General features: G+C 37.4%; 1 protein-coding gene across 2 annotated transcripts in view; it reads right to left on the reverse strand.

Moving 5' to 3' along the window:
* Positions 1-5,980, reverse strand: part of XIRP2 (xin actin binding repeat containing 2) — a 73,949-nt gene extending 67,969 nt beyond the window's left edge. For both annotated transcript variants that reach the window (XM_043894486.1, XM_043894485.1), the window contains exon 1: positions 5,811-5,980. The gene's annotated coding sequence lies outside the window, so the exon portion shown is untranslated. The remainder of the gene's footprint in view (positions 1-5,810) is intronic.
* Between the last annotated feature and the right edge of the window lie 15,292 nt (positions 5,981-21,272).

The following is a 21,272-nucleotide window of genomic DNA, read 5'->3' on the forward strand; positions in this document are numbered from 1 at the left end:
ATATATATATACATGTGTTCAGTTGCTCAGTCGTGTCTGACTCTTGGCAACCTCATGGACTGTAGCCCACCAGACTTCTCTGTCCATGGGACTTTCCAGGCAAGAATTCTGGAGTGGGTTGTCATTTCCTCATCCAGGGGATATTTGCGACTCCGGGATCAAACTCACATCTCCTGCACCAGCAGGCCGGTTCTTTACCACTACGCCACTGGGGAGGCCCATACAGATACATACACATACATATGTATACACATATGAGTATATGTATGTATACATGATCATAATGGAACACAAATTAAAAGAGATGGTAACAGCACAACAAAATGACATAGTAGAGAAGCTGGGACCAGTTGGGTTGAAATGATGACTTAAAAGAAAAGCAGTGAAAATTGGAATTTGAGGTAATTTGTTGCTTCTAGTTAAAGGGTGGACTATTTTTGGACTATTATAGAAACTATAAATTGTAGTTTTGAGCCAACAATTGAAATAATTGAACTAGATCTTTACAGGAAAAAAAAAAAAAGATTGCTACTTAAATACAAACACATGGCTTCCTTTCAAATTTCATTCCTCTGATACTTTCTAGAGTTAAACTTGTGGTTGTTGCCCAACTCTGGATGACGAAAGGATGATGAATCCTGAAATTATTCCCATTCCAGAATGAGTCAGTGACTGAAGTGCACATGCATAATACAGTTATATTCCTCAAAATAAATACTTTGAAGTCCTCTGAGGTCCAGAGGGCTAGTACAGTTTCCACTGAAGAAGTCAGGGCTGTAAAACAGGGTTCTGTTCTTACTCTGAGGGTCTGGGGTGGCACAGAGGACAGAAGGAGTGACCAAGTGGCTGACCGCCACTCACGGCTCTTCCTCTGGCACCTCTAGCTTTAGCCGCTGTGTTCCAACTGGAAACTGGGCTGGCCTTCACCCTAGTTGCCACCGCAGACTTTTATCCTATACAAGACTCAGGAGCCTAGGTCAGGAGCCAACAGAAGCAGAGGCAGTGAATCTAAACAAAGTTTGTAGCTGGAATTGACCACCCTTAAATACTGTGAATGAACTCATTTTATTTTTGTCTCTTCCCAGAATTTTCCAACTTGACAATAAGATGCTTGTGTCAACAATCAAAAACTCTAACTTATATGACAAATAAATAAGCTGATCCTTCGCTTTACAAAAAGATTTCTCCCTGTTTCTCTGGAACACTTATTTACTGTAGCTACTTCTGAAGTCTAGTTGCTTGACAAAAAAGCTTAGTGGTTAGATAAGATAAAGCTGAATTGTTGTTATGACTGTATGGACTGAAAACAGTCAATAACAACAGAGATAGTGATAAAGCACCTGTGGATTTTAATGCAATTCAGTGGGGAAATGTGACTCTACTCATCAAAATTTCATATATATAGCTTTAAAAAAAACCCACCACTTTATAAAGTGAGATCTGCCTACATCTTTCTTCAGTGCAATTAACTTCTTATGAATTAAATAAGAAAATAAAGTAATTATTATCTGAACATTATTTTATATTTATAGTTCCTGTTTGTGAAAGTTTACATGAAAAGCATTGACATGTTTTGAAATGATTTATAACACTGGACTTAGCTTTTAAAATTAATAGTGATATGATTTTTTTTTCTTTTAGCTTTTCTATGTTGCTGACTACCAAGTAAATGCATTTAGAAACACATATGCTGATATATTCAGATTTGGGGAGAATTGGGTCTTTGACAAACAAAAATTTCCTAAAATAAATTATTTTAGTATTATATTCATTTTAAGTCATATGTATGCCTGGAGCAATTTGGCAATTATTTACTTTTGAACAGCCAGACATGTCTAAAGTGTTCAGCTCACCAGGCAACAGGATGTATCCTGCATACAATTAGAAAAATGCAGAAGACACAAACCTACTTGAAGGTCTGCCAAAAAGAACAGTGAAAAATGATGTGTCCAATGATGAGGTGATGGTGGAGGGCAGGGGGCAGGGGGCAGAAGTGCTGGGGAAGAGGGTAAGGGTTCATCTAGCACAGATGACAAGCAAATTTAGATGCTTAGTAAAGTTAAAAAATAAACCAAGCACCATTTGCTAAGTTGTCAATAAATATGTGGATCAGGTCTCCTTTTCCATAAGTTACCCTAAATTTGAGAGAAATATGAAATGAAAAATAAAAATAATAACCTGGGGAAAAAAGACTTTATCAAGCTGTACTTTGAAATGTATTCCAAGTCAAGGGGGTGGGGTGGGGTTGGACTGATGATTGCACGAAGCTTTGCAGAATAAAATACAGTCAAGAGAGTGCGTTTCTACTTCTCTTGGCCTACATCTTGTAAGTTACTAATTAATGTTCTGTGCCTCAGTTTTCTTATCCAGAACTTAAAAGTGTTAAGTCAAATAAGTCAGTGGGGTTCTTTGTGTTATCTATGTGACAAATTCCTTTTATCCTTTGTGACATTTTAAGAAGTACAGCCACTCTACCAGGAATTTGGATTACCTATTGCACTGCTCACCGCCAGATTATTTTTACGCCATCGTTTAGGCCCAAGGAGTCCCAGGAGTCATTAAATATAGCTATGCTGTCATTTGTTGTATCCAACTGACACAAATAACTCATTGAATTTGCTGACTCTCAATTCTTTTAAGAAAGCAAAATCTTTGTTCTTTACATTGACTGTCTGATTGTCACTGTTCTTTGTGCTTTTCTTGACTATTTTGTACAAATAGAAAAATACTCAGGTTATAGTTAAATTTGCAAAAGAAAGATTTCAATGATTCGGAAAATAAATACTATGAATATTTCACTCTGGAATTCATAGGTAGCATTTCACAGAGGAGTAATATTGTGGGACATGTGTGAAATTAAAAAAAAAAAATATTTGGCCTGTTTCCCTGATTCCTGGCATAGAGCTCCTAACACTCTTGGAATTTGATGGTGTCTTTGGTATGTGAGCTAATGAGGTAACTCCTGGCTTCATGTTGGTTGTGGGTCAGGACAGGGTTTGTCATCAGAAAAACCAACTGAGTAATTAGAGAGTTGGAATATTCAGCTGTACTTACCACTTTAAGAAAGGGGGAGAGGGATTAGACACTGAATTCTATCACCAATGGCCATGATTCAGCCAATTTCTCCCACATAATGAAATCTCAAGTCTAAACAACAGCATTTAGTGAGCTTCCAGGCTGGTGGACGTGTTGATGGATGGTGAGCCTAGAGAGGGCATGGAAGTTCTGTGCACCATCTCCACACACACACATTACTCTATGAATCTCTTCCATTTGACTGTTCTTGAGTTGTAACCCAAGTTAGAGGCTAACGTGGGGGCAACCCATGGGTTCTGCTCTAACTCTGGAAGTTAGTATGAGTATCGAAATGAATTGTTGTATACCCAGTTACTATCAGAGAATTGGAGAACTGGTTGGTGTTAGAAAACACCAGTCATTTGGTATCAGGGAAGAAAACCAACAATATCATATCTTACACAGTCACATGAAGACCATTTACCTAGGGGAATTCCCTGGTGGTCCAGTGCAGGGGGTGTGGGTTTGATCCCTGGTCGGGAGCTAAGATCCTACATGTCTCACAGCCAAAACACACAAAACATAAAACAGAAGCAATATTATAACAAATTCAATAAAGACTTTAGAAAATGGCCCACATTAAAAAAAAAAACTTAAAAAAAGATTGAATAAATCAATGTTCTAAAATAGTTATTCCTGAATCAGAAAAGTCTGAAGTTAACCACACTCTGCAAAGGATGAAACTGTAATTTGAATGAGCAAGTGGTTTCAGAAACAGGAAAAAGCAAATTACAATTTAATTAAATTTCAAAGTGTAACTTGAATGCTTTTAAAAGAGGAGGTGGAAAACAAACAAAAAGGACAACATATTGTCAATTAAGTACTGTTCTCCACAGATTGTTCAACCAGAAGTCTTGAAATTATACTGCCAGGCACTTATTAAGTTGCTGCCCTGGTCTATAAATTACTGAATCTAGACATGACTTTGAGCTAACAAATAAGTGTTACAAAATGGTCTCTTACTGCCCAGAGTTGTGTATGTGTATGAGGAAGAAAGAGAGTAGAGAGATGGAGAGAAAGTGAGAGAAGAACCAAGTATCAATTCCCTGTTCCAAGGTTTTCATAGGAGTCCAACCCCAAATTGTCTCATCGTAAGTAATATTTTACCAGACAAATAAAAGAGAATACTGATGTGCAGAAGCTTTTCAATTGTGGTAAATGTGAGAGGCAAAATGTTTGACTAGCAGACAGCTATCCATGGTAAACAACAGTAAATTATATATGAACTTTGTGGTCTTTATACCCAAAAGTCAACTTAGAAGAAAGAGAACCAACCCTCTCTCCCTCTGTAATCACTGAAGACTTGAGGCCTGCCTGACATTTTCTAAAGTGAGGCTCTCTGTGATCATTAAGCAGTGCCTCTTTTTATTTTTCAGATGGTTGCAGGAAGTTTTATCAAAGATGCCCAGTACTTCATGCAGAAACACTCATGCCAAACTCCAGACTACATTTTCTCCACATAGCTGCCACTTTGCAATATTGTAGACATTTGAAATGCTGACTGACTTAAAAAAATAGGTCTAGTTGTTTGTTTATATATTAACAGTAAAAAAGGTAAAAGAGTCAAAGATTAGGCAGAGAAGTAGAGAAATACTTAAGCATAGAGTTCAAGACTTTCCCATTTTTGATCTAGTATTTTTGCTTCTAAAACTCAATGGTAATAACTTCTAAAACTCAAAACAGATGCTTTTTCATATTAAAATTCATGGCTCTGATGATAGCTGAGGTAAATATTTCACTCGTCCTTTGGCACTCTGTACATAAAATTTTAAAATAATTCAAACAACCACCAACTTGTCAGTGACCAAATAGAGCTCTGATAAAAATAAAATATCTTTCAGTTCAGCACCAGCTGGCTAAATTTAAACCCTGTATTATGTAATCTTAAAGTGTCCTTGCTTTTAGTTGGTGTCTTAATTTAAGAGAATCTGTTATAATGTCTCTTCCAAATCACTTTAGTCTCTAACATTCTAAACATTTAAGGCACAACAGGACCAAATTAAGGTGTTCACAGGCAAATGAAGACAGAAAAAATTCATTTGAAACAGTATATAGGGCATGCTACTTTTAAAGTAAAATCTGTCTTCTCTCTTTAAGTTTGTAGTTACTATAATTAGGGCTGGCAGATCCGACTGGCTGTGCTTTTCTTAATTCTGGAAAACATGTAAGAACCTGATTCTTTAATCCTTACTCCAGTAATACTCCCAGAGGAGAAGAGACTGTGGCTGGGGCAAGATGTACAAAATCAAACTAAGGCTCAATAAAGAATACATTTCGTACATCTCTCTGAGTAAGCTGCAACAGTTGAGAATATTTTAAGTTCTCTTTTTCCCTGAGCAAATTTTAAGAAATATAGTTTAGTTTTAAACATGTTCATTGTATAGATTATCAATTTATGCTCATAAAAGATGAACTAATTTTTTCAGTTTCCCCTTTTAGCTATAAACTGAAGTATAACTTCCACTCATGTCTGTTTATCAAATTTGGCTCATTATTCTTTAATACTAAAAATAAAAAAGGGCTTACTATTAATCTGTAAAGAGATTAATAGATGAAGCCCTAAATGTAATAATCTGAAGTAATGCTAAATATTGTCATAAAAACAAACTCTGACTGAATATTTCCTCTGCTAGCAAGTACAGTTTGACCTGTGGTCTTCATTGATCTTAAGCAATCACTAAGAACATATTACAGCTATGGAAGGAGACGTTTATCAATGACGACGTAGCACATACCTTCTGTAATATTTAGACTTAACCCCAAGTTCGTGGAAATGTCATATATCTTTACAGGTCTTCACAGACTAGTTTCCTCCTTTGTACAGCAAATTTCCCAGTCCCCTGAAAGCAGGCGTGGAGTGGAGGCCAGCTCCACTGAAGGGTCTATCAAGCGAGTAGATGGGACGGCTGAATTTATTTTAGCCCTGCGTCTAAAGGATGTAACTTAGCACCTATTTTTAGGAACTGAGCTCTGTCTAGGTGTGGCCTGAGTCAACTACTCTTTTCAGACGTGTGTCTGAGGGCGCTCTGCCGGTAGTCCCTCAGTAACGTATGCACGGCATTAACACGTGTGCAATCAATCAAACCTCCTGGCAGCCAGGACCATCGAGCCAACTCTCCACTTCCGAACAAAGCCTAAAAAATAACCAGCACCAACGAGGCAAAGGACTGACAGTCCTTGCATTAGTTTCATTTATTTTAATAATTTCAACCTTTTAAGAGTGAAGAATCTGAAAATAAAGCATAGAGGAAATGTTCTAATTGATGATGATGGAATTTGGGTTCTCAGGAAGCAGAGACACTGTTTTTATTTACAAACAGCTCTTAGGTATTGAAAATATTAGTTTGCTTTTTGAGGATTCACATACAAAGCAAAACACCGCTGTGGTATATTTCTAAGTGAGGAAGTGCTCTCTTGTTTAAAAAAATGAGAGAGGAAGGAGTGATAAGGCATTCTAGAGAGAATAAAGGGCACTTGGCAGAAGGAACAGCAGGCCAGGGAAAGGAGTCACCTCTCATGCTCCTGAAAGAATCATATTAAGTGTCTTTTGCTGCCACTCTCCTTACTCAGCACAGCCTGGAGACCTGACCCAGAGGGAAGTAGGAGAATCGCCTAGAATTGCAATTTAGCTCCATAATGCAAACATCTAATACCTTCTAAATAAACATAAAACAAGCAACATCCTCTATCTTTCCTCTCTTCTATTATTTGCCTCTAATAGATTTACTGTATACAATAATGGCCTCACAGGAAGCCCAAATAAAGAGAAAAATCACCCTTTGACTTAAAGAAATCACTTGACTTACATATTGTTTATTTCATACAAATGCTTAAAAGTAAGCTATTCATATTATTTACTAATAAAGACTAGTATACACATTACATTTTCCCATATACAATATTCCATAAACATGTACTTTCTATTAAAAATAGGTCAAGGAGTGATATTCCAACTGATTAATTCTAAGAAAAAGCTTCTGATACAGTGTTCTTGTAACCCCACAGATTTTTCAGGGCCAGGAGCCAATACAACCTAATTATTTTAGAGTTGTGCTGCGTAGTGTGGGAGCTACTAGACACACATGATCATTCAAAGTTTCAGTTTCAGTTCAGTCTCTCAGTCATGTCCGACTCCTTGTGACCCTATGGACTGAAGCACTCCAGGCCTCCCTGTCCATCATCAACTCCCAGAGTCTACTCAAACCCATGTCCATCGAGTCAGTGATGTCATCCCACCATCTCATCCTCTGTCATCCCCTTCTCCTCCTGCCCCCAATCCCTCCCAGCATCAGGGTCTTTTCCAATGAGTCAGTTCTTCACATCAGGTGGCCAAAGTGCTGGAGTTTCAGCTTCAGCATCAGTCCTTCCAATGAACACCCAGGACTGATCTCCTTTAGGGTGGACTGGTTGGATCTCCTCACAGTCCAAGGGACTCTCAAGAGTCTTCTCCAACACCATCAATTCTTCAGTGCTCAGCTTTCTTCACCATCCAACTCTCACATCCATACATGACCACTGGAAAAATCATAGCCTTGACCAGACGGACCTTTGTTGGCAAAGTAATGTTTTTGCTTTTCAATATGCTATCTAGGTTGGTCATAACTTTCCTTCCAAGGAGTAAGCATCTTTTAATTTCATGGCTGCAATCACCATCTGCAGTGATTTTGGAGCCCCCCAAAAATAAAGTCAGCCACTGTTTCCACTGTCTCCCCATCTATTTCCCATGAAGTAATGGGACCAGATGCCATGATCTTAGTTTTCTGAATGTTAAGCTTTAAGTCAACTTTTTCACTCTCCTCTTTCACTTTTATCAAGAGACTTTTTAGTTCCTCTTCACTTTCTGCCATAAGGGTGGTGTCATGTACATATCTGAGGTTATTGATATTTCTCCTGGCAGTCTTGATTCCAGCTTGTGCTTCTTCCAGCCCAGGATTTCTCATGATGTACTCTGCATATAAATTAAGTAAGCAGGGTGACAATATACAGCCTTGATGTACTCCTTTTCCTATTTGGAACCAGTCTGTTGGTCCATGTCTAGTTCTAACTGTTGCTTCCTGACCTGCATACAAGTTTCTCAAGAGGGAAGTCAGGTGGTCTGGTATTCCCATCTCTTTCAGAATTTTCCACAGTTTGTTGTGATCTACACAGTCAAAGGCTTTGGCATAGTCAATAAAGCAGAAATAGATGTTTTTCTGGAACTCTCTTGCTTTTTCGATGATCCAGCAGATGTTGGCAATTTGATCTCTGGTTCCTCTGCCTTTTCTAAAACCAGCTTGAACATCTGGAAGTTCACGGTTCACGTATTGCTGAAACCTGGCTTGGAGAATTTTGAGGATTACTTTACTAGCATGTGAGATGAGTGCAACTGTGTGGTAGTCTGAGCTTTCTTTGGAATTGCCTTTCTTAGGGATTGGAATGAAAACTGACCTTTTCCAGTCCTGTGGCCACTGCTGAGTTTTCCAAATTTGCTGGCATATTGAGTGCAGCACTTTCACAGCATCATCTTTCAGGATTTGAAATAGCTCAACTGGAATTCCATCACCTCTACTAGCTTTGTTCATTGTGATGCTTTCCAAGGCCCACTTGACTTTACATTCCAGGATGTCTGATTCTAGGTGAGTGATTACACCATTGTGATTATCTGGGTCAGGAAGATCTTTTTTGTACAGTTCTTCTGTGTATTCTTGCCACCTCTTCTTAATATCTTCTGCTTCTGTTAGGTTCCTACCATTTCTGCCCTTTATTGAGCCCATTTTTGCATGAAATGTTCCCTTGGTACGTCTAATTTTCTTGAAGAGATCTCTAGTCTTTCCCATTCTGTTGTTTTCCTCTATTTCTTTGCACTGATAGCTGAGGAAGGCTTTCTTATCTCTCCTGGCTATTCTTTGGAACTCTGCATTCAAATGGGAATATTTTACCTTTTCTCTTTGCTTTTCACTTCTCTTTTCACAGCTATTTGTAAGGCCTCCTCAGACAACCATTTTGCCTTTTTGCATTTCTTTTCCACTGGAATGGTCTTGGTCCCTGTCTCCTGTACAATGTCACAAACCTCTGTCCACAGTTAATCAGGCTCTCTGTCTATCAGATCTAATCCTTTAAATCTATTTCTCACTTCCCCTGTATAGTCGTAAGGGATTTGATTTAGGTCATACCTGAATGGTCTAGTGGTTTTCCCTACTTTCTTCAGTTTAAGTCTGAATTTGGCAATAAGTCTGAGTTTGGCAAATAATTTCTCTTTACTTCTCTATAACTAAATGGAACTCAGTTTACCTACTTTAAATGGTGGTTGTGAAGATTAAATGACTGTGTGTGTGTGTGTGTGTGTGTATAATATTCAGGAGCTTCCTTAATGGCTCAGTGATAAAGAATTTGCCTACCAATGCAGGACATGCGGGTCCAACCCCTAGGTTGGGAAGATCCCCTGGAATAGGAAATGGCAACCCATCCAGTATTCTTGTATAGAAAATCCCATGGATAGAGCAGCCTGGTGGGCTACAGTCCACGGGGTCGCAAAACAGTTGCACACAACTTAGCAACTACATGACAACAATATACAATATGCATGAAAGTCTAAATCTAGGAAAACTATTTATTTAAAAATTATTATTATTATTCTTATGACTTTATCTTCCTATATGGTTAAGAAAATGGCACTAGATCTATAATCCCAACAGTTTATTTAAGTCATGAGGAGATTGACCTACAAGGTAAGTGTAGTAATCTTTACTTTTGAATTTGAATATAGAAGCTAATGATGCTTATCATGGTTTTAGTCTTTCAAAATATTGTCAGTTACTCCAAGACAGGATTTGTAGTTTTGTATTTTCTCTTCTTACTCAAAGCTGCCTGCTTTCTCATTCCATTGTAGTGATAGGTTTCTTCACTCGTTTCTGTAAGTTTCATTCAAGATAATATTTCTTCAAACTTCCAGCTTTTGGCCCTTCCAGGAAAGAAATATATTTGATTTAAATACACACACAAAAATATTTTTTTTCATATTTTCTAGTGTTTGTTGTTGTTGTTTAATTGCTAAGTCATGCCCGACTGTTTTGCAATCCAAAGGACTGTAGCCCTCTAGGCTCCTCTGTCCATGGGATTCTCCAGGCAAGAACACTGGAGTGGGTTGCCATATGCCTTCTCTAGGGGATCTTCCTGACCTAGAGATCAAACCTGCATCATCTGCATTAGCAGGTGGGTTCTTCACCACTGATTCACCTGGGAAGCCTTCCTTTAGGTTACTTGCTTTCAATGTGGCTACCAGAAAAGCTGAATTTGGTTTTGCATCTCCTTGCTTCTGTCATTGTTGCCTGTTATTGAATACTTTTGAAATAACACTTACTAGTTGAGGAGGATTTGTTTCAACACAATCTGACTTCTACAATTTTTAAATCTCTGGGGCACTTTGCCTGATGAGAGTCATATTTATCATCATTACATTCTCAGGGACGTCCAGGTCTGTTTGCATGTAGCACCTACAAGCATGCTGTGGATCACAATGAACTGTGGAAAATTATTCAAGAGTTGGAAATACCAGAACACCTTACCTGCCTCCTGAGAAATCTATATGCAAGTCAAGAAGCAACAGTTAGAACTGGACATGGAACAATGGACTGGTTCCAAGTTGGGAAAGGAGAACATCAAGATTGTATATTGTCACCTTGTTTATTTAACTTATATGCAGAGTATATCATGTGAAATGCCAGGCTGGATGAAGCACAAGTTGGAATCTAGATTGCCGGGAGAAATATCAATAACCTCAGATATGCAGATGACACCACCCTTATGGCAGAAAGCAAAGAGGAACTGAGGAACCTCTTGATGAAAGTGAAAGAGGAAAGTGAAAAAGTTGGCTTAAAACTCAACATTCAAAAGACCAAGATCATGACATCTGGCCCCATCACTTCATGGGAAATAGATGGGGAAACAGTGGAAACAGTGACAGACTTTATTTTCTTGGGTTTCAAAATCACTACAGATGGTGACTGCAGCCATGAAATTAAAAGATGTTTACCCCTTGGAAGAAAAGTTATGACCAACCTACACAGCATATTAAAAAGCAGAGACATTACTTTGCCAACAAATGTCCATCTAGTGAAGGCTATGGTTTTTCCATATGGTTGTGAGAGTAGGACCATAAAGAAAGCTGAGGGCTGAAGAATTGATGCTTTTGAACTGTGGTGCTGGAGAAGACTCTTGAGAATCCCTTGGGCTGCAAGGAGATCACACCAATTTATCCTAAAGGAAATCATTCCTGAACATTCATTGGAAGGACTGATGCTGAAGCTGAAGCTCCAATACTTTGGCTACCTGATATGAAGAGCTGACCCATTGGAAAAGCCCCTGATGGTGGGAAAGATTGAAGGTGGGAGGAGAAAGGGATGACAGAGGATGAGATTGTTGGATGGCATCACCAACTCAATGGACATGAGTTTGAGTAAGCTCTGGGAGTTGGTGATGGACAGGGAAGCCTGGCATACTGCAGTGCATGGAGTCACAAAGAGTCGGACATGACTGAGCCACTGAACTGAACTGAACTGGAGCTGAACCTAAAAGCTTGATAAATTCTTTCTAGAAACTCTGATGGATCTTCAGTTGGATTTTGTTTTGTCTCCTGAATTTTTTTAAGCTCCTTTGTCTATGTACCCTTTTCGATTTTCTCTTCGACCTCCATACCATAATATGGTAGTCCTCTGACTCCTTTTCCTCCTGATGCAATAGCATAAATACTTCTATATATGGAATCTCATCTCTTTTCTCTGCTCTTTTTCAAAACACTTTTGTGGGATTGTGTGATAGCTGAGTGGAGGTTGTGAAGATCCCCTGGAGATGGAAATGGCCACCCACTCCTGTATTCATGCCTGTAAAATCCAATGGACAGAGAAGCCTGGTGGGCTACAGTCCATAAGGGTCACAGAGAGTTGGACATGACTGAGCAACAGCATGCAATGTTCCCATTGAGAACAATTAGAAAAGTTGAATCCATTACAAAAAAAAGTATATTAAAGGCATCAAGGATCAGCCAAACAATAAGGACTAGATGGAGTACCTTTCAAGAAATATGATTTTTCAAATGTGAGCTAAGAATCTGAGGCTGTCCCTGGAGGTTATTTTTCATTTCTGGATGCAGATGAAGCTGACAATTCAGGCTCAACTCAGGAAGAACACTGAGGCTGGGGGACAAAAGAACAACAAGAGTTTTGGCAGTTGCATGGGACTGGGATAGCAAAACTGGAGAGGAGCAGGACATCAGATTTATTTTGCACCTCAAGATATTGGCTAAGTTTCAAAATTTCACAGGACAGCAGGCTCTAGGCATAAGCCCAAACACAGAAAAGTGGAATAGCCTACATTTTCATGATCTACCAGGAGGACAGGAGACAGCTCAAAGTCTTCAGAGGAAAGGGGAATTGACTTTTAAATAATCTTCAATAACTGCTTTGTCTCTGGGGGTGCTTGATAGTGCAGACTGGACTGGAGCTGAGTGAGGATCCTGCCTCAGCCCCTAGAAGATGGAAGACAGATGAAACAGCAAAGGAGGGCCCTGTTTAGGCACAGGGTGATAAAATTAGTGACTTGAATGACTTAACGAGAGCCGGCCTCTCCTCCACAGTTTACCAAACTCAGAAGCTTCACAGGGCGTGTCACCACATATCCAAGCTGAAGACCTCTGAAAAGTAGGGCAGAGATAGGATCTGACAGATTCTCAATAAGAACTTGAAGTAGTCAGCCTCTCAACTTCCTCAGCTCCGTCTGCCTAGCAGAGGAGAGGCTGACCTCTCTGATGAAAGTATATCATCTGGAGGTTTGTATACCTTTGTTTTTTGAAAACGCAATGCTTGACTTTCAACTAAAAAAAAGTACTTGGCACGCGAAGAGACAGAACATTGTCTCTACATACATAGGGGAAAAAAGCAGATATTAATAGGTGGTTAATTAGACGATAAGGACATTAAAACAATCATGATTTATATATTTAAGTGAGTGAAGTGAAGTCGCTCAGTCGTATCCGACTCTACGACCCCATGGACTGTAGCCTACCAGGCTCCTCAGTCCCTGGGATTTTCCAGGCAAGAATACTGGAGTGGGTTGCCATATCCTTCTCCAGGGGATCTTCCCGACCCAGGGATCGAACCTGGGTCTCCCGCATTGTAGGCAGATGCTTTACCATCTGAACCATATAGGAAATATCATAGGATGTATATAAAAATATTGAGAATATTGCAATAAAATTAAAATTACAAAGTAACAATGAAATGGACATTCCAGTGTTGAAAATACAATATCAGAAATTAAGAACTTGAGGGATAGTTTAACACCAGATAGGAGACAGTGAAAGACAAGATTAATAATCTGGAAGACAGGTGAATAAAAAATAGAAAGGTTTGGTTTGGATATTTTATATTGAATATCAAAAAGTGTTCATGAGATTTTCTGTAGACATATGTTATTGTTGAATCATATAACTACCTTTCATTAAAATTTAAGCCTTTTTTTTTGCATTTGTTACTGACAAGCCACATCACATTCTCTTATTTTTTAAAAATGTATGCCTAAGTGAATGGTAATGGCGTCATCCCATTAGTCCCGCATGCTTCTCCCATTTACCATAGCTTTCTCTTCACAAACCGCAATATATGTTTCATCTAAGTGAGTGATAAAGAATATTTAACAGAAAAGAACCACTGACATATTTAAAGTCATACTCCTGCTAAAGACCTCCTTCTGAGGGGAAATTGATGTATGAGCTTAGGTTCACTTATGTATACACAATTGTATTGTTCTTGGTGACTTGATATAAAATGTATCGATTAGGAGATTTCAAAATGCTATGTGCTTCTTTACTAGGTCATCAGTTATCTTGAATTTATTCCCTTATTCTACTTTTCCTGGCACCATTTGTTGGTTGAAGACTATTATCCTTGACAAAAAGTATAGACACTCTCTGGGAATTCACTTGGCTCACTTTCTTTTCTTGTTCATTAATAGTACAAATTTCCAAGAAAAGCAATGAATCTTTTTTTCTTTAATTTTCCCTTAATAAATATAGACTTTATGAAAAAGAATTGTATCAGAGTGATTTACATATATTTTCTTTTATTGTCACAACAACACCAAGATTTTTGGTATTATCACAACTTCATTATAGGAAACTGAGGGTCAGTGAAGTTAAGGAACTCCTTCAAAGACAAAAGTTAATTATCAGCAGTATTGGAAATTAGATTCAATTTTGTTGATTTCATATGTTTGGATCATTTGGGATATGTTATTTATCCTGACCTTAATCTACACATTCTATCCAATCACTGTTTTGTATGCTGGATGATATGCTTTGAGAGGGATCACCTTGTTCAGTTCAGTTCAGCCACTCAGCAGTTGTGTCCGACTCTTTCAGACCCTATGGACTGCAGCACGCCAGGCTTCCCTGTCCTTCACCAACTCCCAGAATTACTCAAACTCATGTCCATCGAGTTGGTGATGCTATCCAACCATCTCATCCTCTGTCACTCCCTTCTCCTCCCACCTTCAATCTTTCCCAGCCTCAGGGTCTTTTCCAATGAGTCAGTTCTTCACATCAGGTGGCCAAAGTATTGGAGTTTCAGCTTTAACATCAGTCCTTCCAATGAACACCCAGGGCTGATCTCCTTTAGGATGGACTGGTTGGATCTCCTTGCAGCCCAAGGGACTCTCAAGAGTCTTCTCCAACACCACAGTTGAAAAGCATAAATTCTTCAGCGCTCAGTTTTCTTTATAGTTCAACTCTCACATCCATACATGACTACTGGAAAAATCATAGCTTTGACTAGAAAGACCTTTGTTGGTAAAGTAACACCTCTGCTTTTTAATATGCTATCTAGGTTGGTCCTAACTTTTCTTCCAAGGAGCAAGAGACTTTTAATTTTATGGCTTCAGTCAACATCTGCCGTGATTTTAGAACTGAAGAAAATAAAGTCTGTCACTGTTTCCACTGTTTCCCCATCTATTTCCCATGAAGTGATGGGACCAGATGCCATGATCTTAGTTTTCTGAATGCTGAGTTTTAAGCCAAGTTTTTCACTCTCCTCTTTCACTTTCATCAAGTGGCTTCTCAGTTCCTCTTTACTTTCTGCCATAACGGTGGCGTCATCTGCATATCTGAGGTTATTGATATTTCTCCCAGCAATCTTGATTCCAGCTTGTGCTTCATCCAGCCCGTCATCTAGCATGATATACTCTGCATGTAAGTTAAATAAGCAAGGTGACAATATAGAGCCATGACATATTCTTTTCCCGATTTGGAACCAGTCTGTTGTTCCATGTCCAGTTCTAACTGTTGCTTCTTGACCTGCATACAGATATCTCAGGAGGCAGGTAAAGTGGTCTGGTATTCCCATCTCTTGATGGGAATTTGTTGTGATCCACACAGTCAAAGGCTTTGGCATAGTCAATAAAGTAGAAGTAGATGTTTTTCTGGAACTCTCTGGCTTTTTTGATGATCCAATGAATGTTGGCAATTTGATCTCTGGTTCCTCTTCCTTTTCTAAAACCAGCTTAAACATCTGGAAGTTCATGGTTCACGTATTGCTGAAGCCTGGCTTGGAGAATTTTGAGGATTATTTTACTAGCATGTGAGATGAATGCAATTGTGCAGTAGTTTCAACATCCTTTGACATTGCCTTTTTTTGGGGATTGGAATGGAAACTGACCTTTTCCAGTCCTGTGGCTACTGCTGAGTTTCCAAATTTTCTATTATTTTGAGTGCAGCACTTTCACAGCACCATCTTTCAGGATTTGAAATAGCTCAACTGGAATTCCATCACCTCCGCTAGCTTTGTTCATAGTGATGCTTCCTAAGGCACACTTGACTCCACATTCCAGGATGTCTGACTCAGGTGAGTGACCACACCATTGTGGTTATCTGGGTTAGGAAGATCTTTTTTTTTTTTTTTTTTTTTTAGGAAGATCTTTTTTGTACAGTTCTGTGTATTCTTGCCACCTCTTCTTAATATCTTCTGCTTCTGTTAGGTTCCTACCATTTCTGCCCTTTATTGAGCCCATCTTTGCATGAAATGTTCCCTTGGTACGTCTAATTTTCTTGAAGAGATCTCTAGTCTTTCCCATTCTGTTGTTTTCCTTTATATCTCTGCGTTGATCACTGAGGAAGGCTTTCTTATCTCTCCTTGCTACTCTTGGAACTCTGCATTCAAATGGGTATGTTTCCTTATCTCCTTTTCCTTTAGATTCTCTTCTTTTCTCAGCTATTTGTAAGGCCTCCTCTGACCACCATTTTGCCTTTTTTCATTTCTTTTTCTTGGAGATGGTCTTGATCACTGCCTGCAAAATAGGTAGACCTTGGAAAGCCCCTTTTGTGCATTGCAGCAAAGTTAACTAACAGTGGACACTCTAAAGACAAAAAGAGTGGATGAGTGAGAACTTTACAGCTGGACATCTGTACTTCAGTCACCTGATAGATAATCCCTGGACCAATGGGGCCAATCTAAGAGTTTTAGAATTAAAGAACTAAATGTCTAGAATCTGTGTTATTAAAGAACTTGAATACATAAAGGCCCAAATTCTATGTTATTATCTTGCATACATGAAGTACTGGTCCACCAATTAGCGTTTAACAATCTGCTCTGAACATTGTTGATGACATGACCCATTCAGGTTTCATGCAAGCAGGATTAAGATATTAGTAACTAAAATTGTAGCTGAATTTAATTAACAGCAATTTTCACCAGCTCAAGTTTAATTCCATTAAAGTTACATCACAATATTAAGGAAGCATGAATAAGTCCTTCAAGGATATATGACTGACATTTAAATTGTATCTCATAGGGTTATATAGGATGATCATGAAATTTATCATGCAAACCAGAATGCTTTAGAGAGTGAACAGAATACTATAAATAATTATGATAACACAATAGCACAATCTGTAATAGTCCAGGGCAAACAGGATGGTGGAATGACATGACTAATAAGCCTAATGTGGACCCTCTTGACTCACCATGAGGGTCTGCATGCAAGAGACTGGTGACCTGGCTCCCAATATAAAAAAGTCCTTTAATAGGTACTTCAGAATGTGAATCATCTCTACTCTTTAAATATAATTTGGGTAAAACATGTTCCCTATAACAAACATGGAGATGAATTAAAAAACCCTAGGGACTCTATGAGATTTGATTCAGATAAAGTTAAAATTAGAGTACAATTTGGTTAAAAAATGACAGATTACTAGGTATTCCTAATAAGCCTCTTATTAACTGCCAATTAAAATAGTAAAAAAGAATAAAGCAGTCCAAAATATCATGGATTGCTAATAATGAGAGAGCTAGAATATTAAAGTGATGCTATGTTTGTGTAAGAGAGAAGATGAAGACAAAGAAGAAAATGAGAGAAAAGAAGAAAGAAGAGGAGAAAATATGCTGACGTTTGTATAGAATTTCCGACAGTGGTTTTCATTCAGAGTGACAGACATGAATCACAGTTTTGGATGACACCCTGCATAGAGAACTCTCTGAATCAGAAGGTGACACATAATTCTCTCAGATAAGAGAGAAAGACTGACTCACTCTGCAGTCTCATGTTGCTCTGGCCAAAACTAGGAGGTCTTCTCTCAACATCATGTGAATACCTTCTGGACCAAGCCACACTCTAGCCCGGACTCGTCTCCACTCCTTCCCCTCTTACTATATCAGTACATACACTACATCTCTCAGAACAGAATGGAGAAGTGGGGTGGGTTGTTAGGGTTCTGAAGGGGCACTTTAGACAGTAGATGGAGGAACTTTGTACAATCTGTTATGCTTTGCACCATGCAAAAGCAAGTTTATACATTGTCTCTGATAATCTCAGTTTAATTCTGCAAGGTAGAAGGTAGAAGCTTCAACTGCTAGTCAGCAAATTTGGATAGGAACAAAAATTAAAGATTTTAGATGTAGTACAGAGAGAAAATGGGAAAATTATGGTAAGAATGAAGATCCAAGTGTTCCATGATGGAAGAAAAAAGAAAAAATTCACTCACCCTATATGAAGGAAATGGCAAGCCTGAATCAATCTCAACACAGTGCAAGTAAAGTAAATAAGTCAGGATGTCATAAAGAGGTACTGCTGGAGGAAGGCAAATGTGTGCTGACTTGATGAGGCCAGTTGAGAACATAGTTCTGAGAATTAGTTTATTTTTAAAATAGCTGAAAAGTTTACAGTTATATTCTTTATTTTAACATCTTGATGTGCTCAAGAAGATTCATGAAGAAAAGCCTCTATAAAACTATAATGTGTGTTATTAAGGAGAGAATAGGATGAAATAAAAAAATGGGAAAAGTGAAGGCTATAACAGGTTGCAAGAAAATGCAAAATTCAATAGAAAATTAAAGTAACAGTTGAGATAGCAAAGAGCATGTAAGAAAAAAATGAATCCAATCAATGAAATGGGAAAAGATTTGAGAAATTTTTTGTAATGCAGGAGCGAAATCAACAAGATGAAAATGATGGCCTAGATAATGATGGATAAGAAGGACAGAGATATGATCAAAGAAAGATAACTGTTTTGGGGGAGAAAGAAAAAATAACAAGGACATAAATAATTAAATTTAAAAGAAAAGAAAAAGTTTTCAAGCTGAAGAAAGATCTGAGAAGACAAAACCAAAGGCTCATCAAAATACCTGGATACCTTAACATTTTTTGAATTTTAAAGATAAAAAATAATGAATAAGGAAAAAGACAAGTTAGTCTCAGAGTTCTCACTGAGACATTTTGTACCATGATAGAGTGGAATATTGTGTATGAGGGGTTTTGCTCTTGTTTGTTTTTATGATGGACATAGATTGAATGGACAATTCTCTTTATAGACAAGTACCTATTATTTATGTATGAGGCACATAGAGACATATTTTTCAATAAATAAAAAATTTCTCAAAGCAAGTGGTTAATATATCTTCAGTAGGGAAGCTGCTAAAATATATCTGTAAGCCTACAAAAGATGATTCAAATCAAGAATTAAAGAATGAGAAATTTATTGTATAAAAGCCTTATTATTTGAGTTAAAAGCAGACAAATACTGTAAATACAGTTATAAAACTGAATGTAAGGACTTCCCTGGTACTCCAGTAGTTAAGACTCATCTGTTTCACTGTAGGGGAGAAGGCAGGTTTGACCCCTGGTCTGGGAACTAAAATCCCACATGCCACACAGTGCAGCCAAAAAAAAAAAAAAAATTGAATGTAAACTTCCCCCAAATCCTTGAGAAAGCATATATGGAAAACAACATTTTAGTATTCATAACATCTTATTTTAAAATATAATAATTCAGGGTTCTAATCACAGATGAAAATAAATTATGTGACATTAAATGTCAAGAGTGGAGAGAAAGCAGGGGAAATAAAGTCGAGTGTGTATTTTTTTGGAATTTGATGAATTTATTCAAATCACTCACTCATACATTCATTCATTGAGTAGGTCAGTCATCAAATATTTATAGAGCAGCACTGTGATAGATATTTATATCAAGCACTGTGATAGATAAGTGTTTACAGATGAACAAAACATCCATGGGCCCTTGTAAATACACAAATAGGTATACTATATAGTGGGATAAATTGATGAAGGAGAAGAAATCAGTGGTTTGAGGAAGAAAACACTTTGGGTTGAGTGGTCAAGGAACACAACTTAAGGTAGTGACCAAATTTCAAATATTATCAGGAAAATAAATACAAAAATTAAAGAAGAAGAGCGAGTTAAAAGACATGACAAACCAATATGACACACTAGCCCCAACAACAATTACAATTTACAAAGTTACATTAACTCAAATATAGTGAAATTGGTGTTGAAATCAATATCCTTTTAGTGAAATAAAAATAATCATTCTGAATCAAGCATACAAAATGGAATTAGTTTTCCAGAGCATAGGAACTCAACTAAATAACTGGAAAAAAGAAAAAAGAACATTTCAAAGTCACACCTTATATTTCAAATATATATTCTAAGCTAATAAAATACTTAAGCCTAAATACAACAAACAACCATAAGAAATAGAGACATGTAGTTTTTAAAAGTCATATATAGTCAACACTTCACTCAAGAGAGTAAGAATAAAATTAAATCTTTCTGTAGTCCAGACACCCAGACATTTTTTATGTGGGCAACACATTGTTGTCAAGTTTTTCGTGTATCCTGAAATGTTCTTTGTATGTAAAAAGACACATTATGTGAGTGATAATACAGGCACAAACACATATCTATATTATATATATATGTATCTCCATATCCTCCTTTTTATAAAACATGGGATAATTTTATACACAGTGGTTTATATTTGCCTTATTTTTTTGTGAAAAATGATGCAAATCCATTTCTGTCTGCAAAGTAAATAAAGTCAGTCACCATAATTGTAGATTAAAAATATTTTAAGTAATTTATTATTCCAGTAACCAAAGAACCATGTTTGACAACATTCAATACCTATTCATAATTAAAAACTTTCGATAAACTAAGAATAAAAAGATTTTTTAAAGTTCATAAACAGGATGTACATAAAATTCTATAGCCTACATCACACACTCTTATCCTTTTCACTTGGCATCATGCTGGAGTGTTTGCCAGTGTAATAAGGTAGGAAAAATAAATATGAGACAAGTGATTAGGAAGAAGTAAACCAATCACTATTCAAATAGCATTACCATATACTTAAAAGTCTTCAAAAATTACTTTAACTAATAAAAGCAAACCCAAATATTACCACACATCTAGTAGAATGTGGAATACCACTACACAGCTAGTAGAACACTAATTTTTAAAAATGTATATTTCTACATGTTATTTCACATGTACATCCATTGAGAAAAAACTAGGAGGAAATACATCTGATTCTCCATGGCAGGAATATCAGTAATTTTTATTTTTTTTTAAACTTTATCTCACAATGGAAAATCACATATTATATTTATAACAAAAACAAAACAATAAGCCTCATTAATGTTGTTCAAATAAACATGCTGTCATTTGCCATTGAAAATATAGAAGTGGAAGAACTTTTGTAGCCAGAATTTTTTGGTTTTTTTTTTCTGCATGTGTGTCTGTGATGCATCATTTGGCATGTGGGATCCTCCCTGACAAGGGATTCAACCTGTGCCCCCTGCTTTGGGAACATGGAGTCTTAACCACTGGACCACTAGGATTCTATTGCCTATATAGTCAAGATGTTAGAAACAACTAGA

This window comes from Cervus elaphus, chromosome 33 (genome assembly GCF_910594005.1).
Source record: "Cervus elaphus chromosome 33, mCerEla1.1, whole genome shotgun sequence".
Lineage (NCBI taxonomy): Eukaryota > Metazoa > Chordata > Mammalia > Artiodactyla > Cervidae > Cervus > Cervus elaphus.